At 36.5% G+C, this 8393-nt stretch overlaps 1 long non-coding RNA gene across 1 annotated transcript in view; it reads left to right on the top strand.

Moving 5' to 3' along the window:
• LOC129392416 (uncharacterized) overlaps nucleotides 1–8318 on the top strand; it is a 9704-nt gene extending 1386 nt beyond the window's left edge. The window contains exons 2-3 of the long non-coding RNA XR_008618225.1: nucleotides 472–659; nucleotides 5438–8318. This is a non-coding gene — a long non-coding RNA (uncharacterized lncRNA). The remainder of the gene's footprint in view (nucleotides 1–471; nucleotides 660–5437) is intronic.
• Nucleotides 8319–8393: the final 75 nt, after the last annotated feature.

Here is an 8393-nt window from a genome sequence, read left to right on the forward strand (position 1 = left end):
CCTGTCGAAGTCCTGCAATCAATTCCCACTAGGCTTCAAAGTCTGATTCTCTAGGAATTCCTCCTCCCGTTGCCAGCCCCCCAGGTTGGGAAGCCTGACATGGGGCTCAGAACCTTCACTCCAGTGGGTGGACTTCTGTGGTATAAGTGTTCTCCATTCTGTGAGTCACCCACCCAGCAGTTATGGGATTTGATTTTACTGTGATTGCGCCCCTCCTACCATCTCATTGTGGCTTCTCCTTTGTCTGTGGATGTGGGGTATCTTTTCTGGTGAGTTCCAGTGTCTTCCTGTCGATGATTGTCCAGAAGTTAGTTGTGATTCTGGAGTTCTCACAAGAGGGAATGAGAGCACGTCCTTCTACTCCACCATCTTGGTTCCTCCTCCCCATGGACTTTCGAAGGAAAATAATTCCCTTAGTTTCTCGTAAGGGTCAGGCAAAAGTAAAACATTTTTTGTTTGTTTGTTTTGAAGGTCCAGACACATCTGGAGCAATATGTTTCAACTGTTAAATCAAAATCATTAGTGAATTAGGAAGTCTATTTACTATGTACTGACCAACAGTAAAAAAAATAAATAAATAAACAAAATAAAATAGAAAGGAGTAGAATAGAATGAAATGAACAACGAGGAAGCTATCTGCATGTTTCACATATTATAAGGTAAGTATTATTTTGTAAAACCTTGGCTTAGAGTGTTATGTGTGTGCATGTGTGTAGAGTGAATTGTGTAAAGATATAAATGTATTCCAACTGAATGTTGTATTTAAAGTCTCAGAAAGACTGAAGGTGACTACTAAAGTGAATATACCCAAGCAAGGTAGCAAATACTGTGTGTACCTAATTATATAATGTAGAGAATGCAATTATGTCATGAGTCATGTGTACATATGAAAATCAAAGTATTGCTTGTATTATCAAAAAATTGAAAACTCAATTATCCATAATCGAGAAATGGATATGAAAGAGATATAATATGAATGAATTATATATATAAATATATATATATATAGAGAGAGAGAGAGACATGAAGACATGAATACATCCTAAAAACCTAATGTTGTCCAAAAAGAGCAGTGGCAAAGGATAAGTATGATGTCACTTAAGAAAAAATTTTAAACATCAAAACAAAAGTATATGTTTTAGAAATGTTTACATATGAAATAAAATTATAACAGCATGATTGAGAAGGATACTTACTAATTCAGATAAAGGTTAACCCTGAGGAGAAAGAAATGTAAGTGACATAGGGTATGCATTTTTCACCATACTTATATCTTTTTATTTCTTTTTAAAAAAGCATTCTGAAGAAAGTAACATTTGTTAAACTTGAGTATTGGATACAAAGGTGTTTTTATAGCCTTCTCTGTAACTTTCCATATGTTTAAAAATTTCAAAATTGTACATGATAGGGCTTCCCTGGTGGCGCAGTGGTTGAGAGTCCACCTGCCGTTGAAGGGGACGTGGGTTCATGCCCCGGTCTGGGAAGATCCTACATGCCGTGGGGCAGCTAGGCCCGTGAGCCATGACCACTGAGCATGTGCGTCCGGAGCCTGTGCTCCACAAGGGAGAGGCCACAACAGTGAGAGGCCCACTTACCGCAAAATAAAAAAAAATATATATATATATATATTTTTTAATTGAAATAAATTTACTTATACACACACACACCATCACATGCACAAAGTAATTGGTCTGACCTAAAGAGGTGGTTGCAATTCTCAGTCCTGGGAGGAACACGAGAGCTTTGGGTCTTCTAGGCCATGTAGTGTGCTTTAATCTGCGCAGATGCCTCCATGTTAGCGTGGTCACTGAAGGGCATGACCTTCAGGGGCTGACTGTATAGGACATGAAAGAAGTCAGCACCAATTGCCATGGTCTCGTGGCCTTACTGCAGGTCCCCACTATTGACCTGGTCATCAGCAACTGAGATCATTGGAATCAAGAACAATGTGGTGCCCATTCTCATTTCACTAGATTTCCCAAAACCTTGCATTCTGGGGTGACCCAAGGATAAGAGAGAAAGTGCTAAACATGCACTGATATTAAATTTACTGCTAGTCTCAGGGTGTAAATTTTGAGGTAAAAGTTAATCTAATTTATAACTTAAAGAAATATTATATTTCTCCTGTCCTCATGTTGTAATTCCAATAGCTACCAAACAAAAAGAGCTAACATACTTGTACTAAGATCTTATATCTCTGCCTCTCTACATTTTCTTTTGTGGGTGAGAAATCGTAGATAAAACAGAAACTCAAATTCAATGGTGGCTAAGTATCTATTACCGTGTGACTCAGGAAAATGAGTGAATAATTTGGTGGGTCAATTCTTACACTCCTACCAGCAGGATCATGCTAGGATTAGTAACTTAATGTTTCACAAGTCTTTTTTATCCTTGAATATGGTATCCCCATTCCTCTCAATATTAGCCTAACAAAAGAGAATAAGATGGTCACATTGGCTATTGTAACTAATTTTACCCCAATAAATTTTCAAGAAATCTGGGGGTAGAAAAATTAAGATGTGTGTTAAGGTCAAGAGGTCAAAATCTGCCTTCTAGGTTCAAGGAGAGCAAAAGAGCTATTTAAATCCAAAGCTGTGAAATTTCGGGTTTTCTAATGCCAGCTTAATTACAAAACATTTTGTACACAAATTCTCCTATAACCTTTAGTAATTTGTGCTATCATAATGATTTTTCTTTTATTCAATATGTCAACCCACTTGCAGCAAAACTTTCTGATGGAAAAGAAAAAATATATAAACTCATTGCATGACGATATTAGTTTGAGTAATAGATATTTATTCAAAAATCCAATTGGCAGGAACACTTATTCACTGCTGGTAGGAATACAAAATGGCACTGCCCTTTGGAAGATAGCCTGACAGTTTCTTAAAAAATTAAACATAGTCAGGATACAATTCAGCGATCACACTCCTAGATACTTACTCTAATGAGTTGGGAAAATTATTTCACCACAAAAATATGCACACAAATGATTGCAGCAGCTTTATCCATAATTGCCAAAAATTGATAGCAACCAAGATATACTTTAAGGGCTGAATGGATAAACTGACCATTATACAACCATACAATAGAATTTTACTCAACAATAAAAAGAAATGTGTTCTCAAACCAGGAAATGACATGGAGGAATCTAAAATGTGTATTGCTAAATTAAATAAGGCAGTATGAAAAGGCAGTATACCGTATGATTTCAACTATATGACATTCTGTAAAGGCAAACTCTAGAGAGTGCAAAAACATGAGTGGTTGCCGGGAGTTTTGGGAAAGGGTAAGAAAATGAGTAGGTGGAGTGCAGGGGATTTTTAGGGCAGGGAAATTTTTCTGTAGTATTATAATGTTATATACAAGGTATTTTGCATTTGGCAAAATCCATAGAACTGTACAGCATGAAGAGTGAGCCCTAATGTAAACTCTGGCATTAATTAATAATAATGTATCAATAGTGGTTCACCAGTTATAATAAATGTACCACACCAATGCAAGATATTAATAATAGAGGAAACTGAGGCCAGGGAAAGAGGGATTTTACGGAAACTCTTTATACTTTCTGTTCAATTTTTCAGTAAACCTTAAACTGCACTAAAAACTAAATTCTATTAATTAAAAAAAAAGCTCAGTTGACTATATAACAATAGAGTCACATCCTTAAATTGAGTAATGATGTTATTTTCAACTTCTATTTGAACACAATAGATTAAACAAGTAATTTAAAACAATTCTTCAAACGGAAACAATTAGAAAAACTGGATCCGCATTTCATACCATATTAAAAAATAATGTCCAGAGGGGTCTAAGATTTAAATGGAAGTAAATATATAAATAACATACATAATCTTTGGGTTGGCAAACTGTTATCTATGCATGGAAATCTAATATGATTAACAGAGAGAGATTTTTAATACACACACATAAAAATGCACATGTGGAAAAATATAAACAAAATCAGTAGGTTCTCACTAAAAGTTCAAATTTTGTTTTCATGTATTAACAAAAGACTGAGAGCTATACTATACTAGGAGCTCTTATAAGTTGTTGAGGAAAAAAGACAAGCAACCTGAAAAACAACAAAAATGAAGAGAAAATATGAATATTCAGAGAAGCAAATCCAAATAGCCAAACAGGAAAAGTTGTTCAAATGCACAGTAGTGAAGGAAATACTGTTTAAAAAAAACGATGAATATCTATCTATCTATACATATCCATTAGACTGAAGATGGTTTAAAACTTTCTATAACATCTTAACTGGCGAGACTATTTGAAAAGGGATATACCCTCATACTTTGCTGGTGCTTATTTGTTTGGAGAGCAATTTGACAATAATTATCAAAATAAAATAAATACAGAAGAGGATATGTCAGGGTAGCAGGAAGCAAATGAAGAGAAAGTAATCCGGAAGAAACAACAGCAAGAGGAGAAATTATCAGGAAGGAAGATGTGAGTAATATTGCCAAGGCTACAGAATGGTCATTTCCAAGGAGGATTAAAAATGGGCCTTAAATTTGGTAATTAAGAGAGATGATGGCCTTAAGGATAAGAGTTTCAGAAGCAGCGTAGAGAGAAAGTGGACTGAAAAGAGCATAGAAGCTGAGAATGTGAAGTGTAGGCAACTCTTAGACCTCACACTTTCATAAAATGGTGGGAAAATGAGAAGCAGCAACGTACTCATTGTGAGGTAGGAGTGGAAAATAATCTGAATGTATTTTTAAGTGGAATAGTAAATTATTAAATTAAAGAAATTAAAGAGAGTTGAAGATGAATTATTAAAGAGAGTTGAAGATTAAAACCAAAACCAAAACCAAAAACAGGGTAGCTACTGTAATAAGCTCCCACAAGATTTGGGAGGACAGAAGAACGGGTAGAGCAAAAGAATTACTACCCTTAGGGATGAGGGATAACCCTTCCATTGAGGATCTTTTCATATCCTCCTTTCTAGTTGAAGATTTGATGGGAGGAAAGAGAACACCTAGTCCTCGGGTGGGACAAATGTAGTAATTAGGAGGGGCAGAGATGGAAAATCAGTGGCAAGAAACCTCACCGATGTTCAAAGGGAAGAAAATATGAATACAAAAAAAAGAGAACGCAGCCATCTACAAGCCAAGGAAAGCAGCCCGGAACAGGTTCTTCCCTGATGGCCCTTAGAAGGAACCATCCCTGCCAGCACCTTGGTCTTGGGCTTCTAGTCTCCAGAAATGTGAGAAATTAAATATCTGTTGGTTAAACCACCCAGTCTATTTGGTACTTTGTCACAGCAGTCCTAGCAAAGTATTACAGATTTATTATTTATCTAAGGACACCCTTGGTTAGATGGCCCACTAACAGTCCCCATATAATTAATAGTTTTCCCTCATAGAGAATTAAATGAATTAGCCAATTTTGAGTGTTGATTATTGTTTTGTTTTGTTTTGTTTTTTAATAGCTCCCACTAAATCTGTAGGCCCAGCTTCCAGAGATAATTTACACGTATATTATAATGGAGAGAAGACGTAATGTACGATGGATTTGTGTGTGAAATCTCTCTTTGTTCAAAAGGTATTCCTTCTTTCCTCCTCCTTATTCCTCTCCATTGACCTGGTCTCGATGATGTAGCAGAACTGGGACTAGATGTTCCCGTGGTTGTAGGAGAGGCAGTGGCTGGGTCCCAATGCCTCCCACCACGGGTTGCCCTGTCATCCCTGCAGAACTGTGGCTAAAGAGTACCAACAAATCCCGTGGTGTGCACCCCGCAGAAAGTGCAGGTCCTGCACTGCTTGCAGTTGAAAAGGAAATTTATCTCACCAGTGGAGAGTAAAAAACAAATTTTGTTTGCACTGTTTTGGATAAGGAAGTGGTGGACTAATATTAGAATAGCCTTTGACTGTTGTCTCTTAGTGTCCTGAAGTATTGATGATTATGAAGAATTTAAAAGCCATTTTGTCTAGAGTATACGGTTGTCTGATTTCACCAAGGTCCTGAAGCAATTTTATTTTCCTCTTTCACTTTGCTATTGCAAAACAGATGTTACCGTAGTTTAACAGTAGAGTTTTGCCACGACATACCACATTTTTTCGACATGCATAACAGTGGCAGGGGATTTAAGACCAATTTTAATAACTGAAGGATTCAAAATGTCTTTCAATGCCATAATTGTACAAAAATATTGGATGTGACTCCTGTGTAGCTAGCTGGTATATAAAAATCATTCTTTTAATTTTTATATTAAAAGATATTTTAATTTTATAAAAGATATTTTATAGTTTTTATACATCCCTACTACGAAAGGTTGTGAAATTGCCATATAAAATAAGTATCAAAATATAAGATAAAAAAGAGAGGAAAAGCTGCACACTTTTTATAACCAAGATCATCTTTAAGCTCAAAGCCAAACATGCAAATTCTAACATTTCCCCTAAATCTGCCACATAACCAGGAGTCTTTTGGAGAGACTAAAAATAAGCAAAATGTGAAAAGGAAACAATTCTAAATTCCATGCGTGATAGCCAGGTTCAGAAGAACCCCAAGAAATTTAAATTCAGCTAATGGGTTTATAGTGAGCAACCCAGAGAATTAAAGATCCTTAGGCAGCTCTTCTTTCCATTTGAAACTATATCCTGTTGCCTGGTTAAGGTTTTGCATTTTTAAGAGGCTGTGGCAGGTGCTTACAATGTGCACATTTCAGTTTAATTTCCATCTGGGTGAACAAGAAGTCAGCTGCCTGGAGCTGAGGCATATTTACCGTGGACACAGGTAAATTTGCTCAAACTGCTCTAAGTGTAAAGAGAATAAAGGCTTAGTTGAGTAAAGAGAGAGCACAAAAACTCACTGGGATTAGGAATGATGGGTTAGACAAATATTCTTTGTAGCATTTGATATTTGCAATATGGAAATGAAATGCAGATCAGAAGAACTGACTCTTGGACTTCTTAAAACGCAGTGTCTCCTAAAGTTCCTTTAAACGAAAACATCTAAGTTACATTTCTATGTAGCTTGAGTGTACTAAGTTTACTATCACTATAAGGTATTTTTTAAAACTCTATAGATGGGGTTTTGTGAAAACTAGTCCCGCATTGAAGAGAACTATTGTATCGTGAATGTCACTACCATACAAGAGATTTGCTGAGAAGAATTAATGAAGAGTCCATTTTGTGAACAAACCTGTTTCGCAGAAGGAGTCAGCGAAGTTCAGAATGTCTAACTGTGGTTTGATGAATCATGACTTTAAAATTTGCCACAGGGTGAGGAAGAGGGGGAGGGAGACTTGCCGGGGATTGCATGATCCTGTCGAAACTTAAGTAAGGAAAAGAAAATGCCATTCCTTTCCTTGAATTACCCGTATTTTTCTTTACTAGGCAGTTCGAGTTTAACGTGACACATGCTTCAAACTGAAACATAAACTCTTAAAAACAAAAACAGAAGAAGCTTTTTTCAAGTTACTCATTTCACTTTAAGGAAAAATGGTAGAAAAGCCACATTTTTTTCCACGGGAGGGCACTCGGAAGTGCTTAAATACTTGTGTCTTGAAGAAACTGCAGTGCTTAACAAATTACAGTAAAGTTTTTTCAGCTATTGAAACATACTATTCTTTATTTCTGCTGGTCTCATGAAGGCTCAGAAAAGACTTTAAGACTGATTTCTAGGGCAAGGCATTCTCTGCCTTTGAGCTTTTCTCTGTGGAAATTCTATTCATATTTTAAGACACAGCTCAAAAGCCAATCCTCTATAGCATAACTTCAAATCTCCACAGAAAGGAGTGTTGCTTCTCAGGAAAGCAAACAGCACATTGGTTGGATCTTGAATACAGAATCGTTTCACTTGAATGTTTAGTGTACCTATTTTTATATTGTCGCTCTCCCCTACTAGATCAAGTTTCTGCAGGATGCATTCTTATTCGTTCTCAAATTGTCCACAGGGCTGTGCAAGTTGTAGGGGTACACACACTGAAAAGCAAACATTTATTCAATTATTTAGCAAAATAATTCAGCTCTACAGTCACGATGTGTGAGCTCTCCAACAAATGTTAGCAATCACATGTACTAGGTCCTCTTCCAAGCAGTGGGGACTTGGTGAAAAACAGGACAAAAATCTACCACCCTCACAGAACTTACATTTTAATGACACAAGTTGTATTATGTCAGAGAATCCACTCCAAAAAAAAAAAAACTTACACTTTTTGTCTCTATGGAATTTTTAAATAATCTACTCATTATAGTGCAGACTTTGAAATTGCACTTTTGCCTTATGAGGTAATTGCAGCCAACAGATCATAAATGGAAGACTGTCTGATAGTTTAGGTCATTCTCTTATAAGCATAGCCAATATCTTTGATTAAAAAAAAAAAAGAGGGCTTCCCTGGTGGCGCAGTGGTTGAGAGTCCGCCTGCCGATGCAGGGGACACG

This window comes from Physeter macrocephalus, chromosome 9, assembly GCF_002837175.3.
Source record: "Physeter macrocephalus isolate SW-GA chromosome 9, ASM283717v5, whole genome shotgun sequence".
NCBI classification, from domain to species: Eukaryota; Metazoa; Chordata; class Mammalia; order Artiodactyla; family Physeteridae; genus Physeter; species Physeter macrocephalus.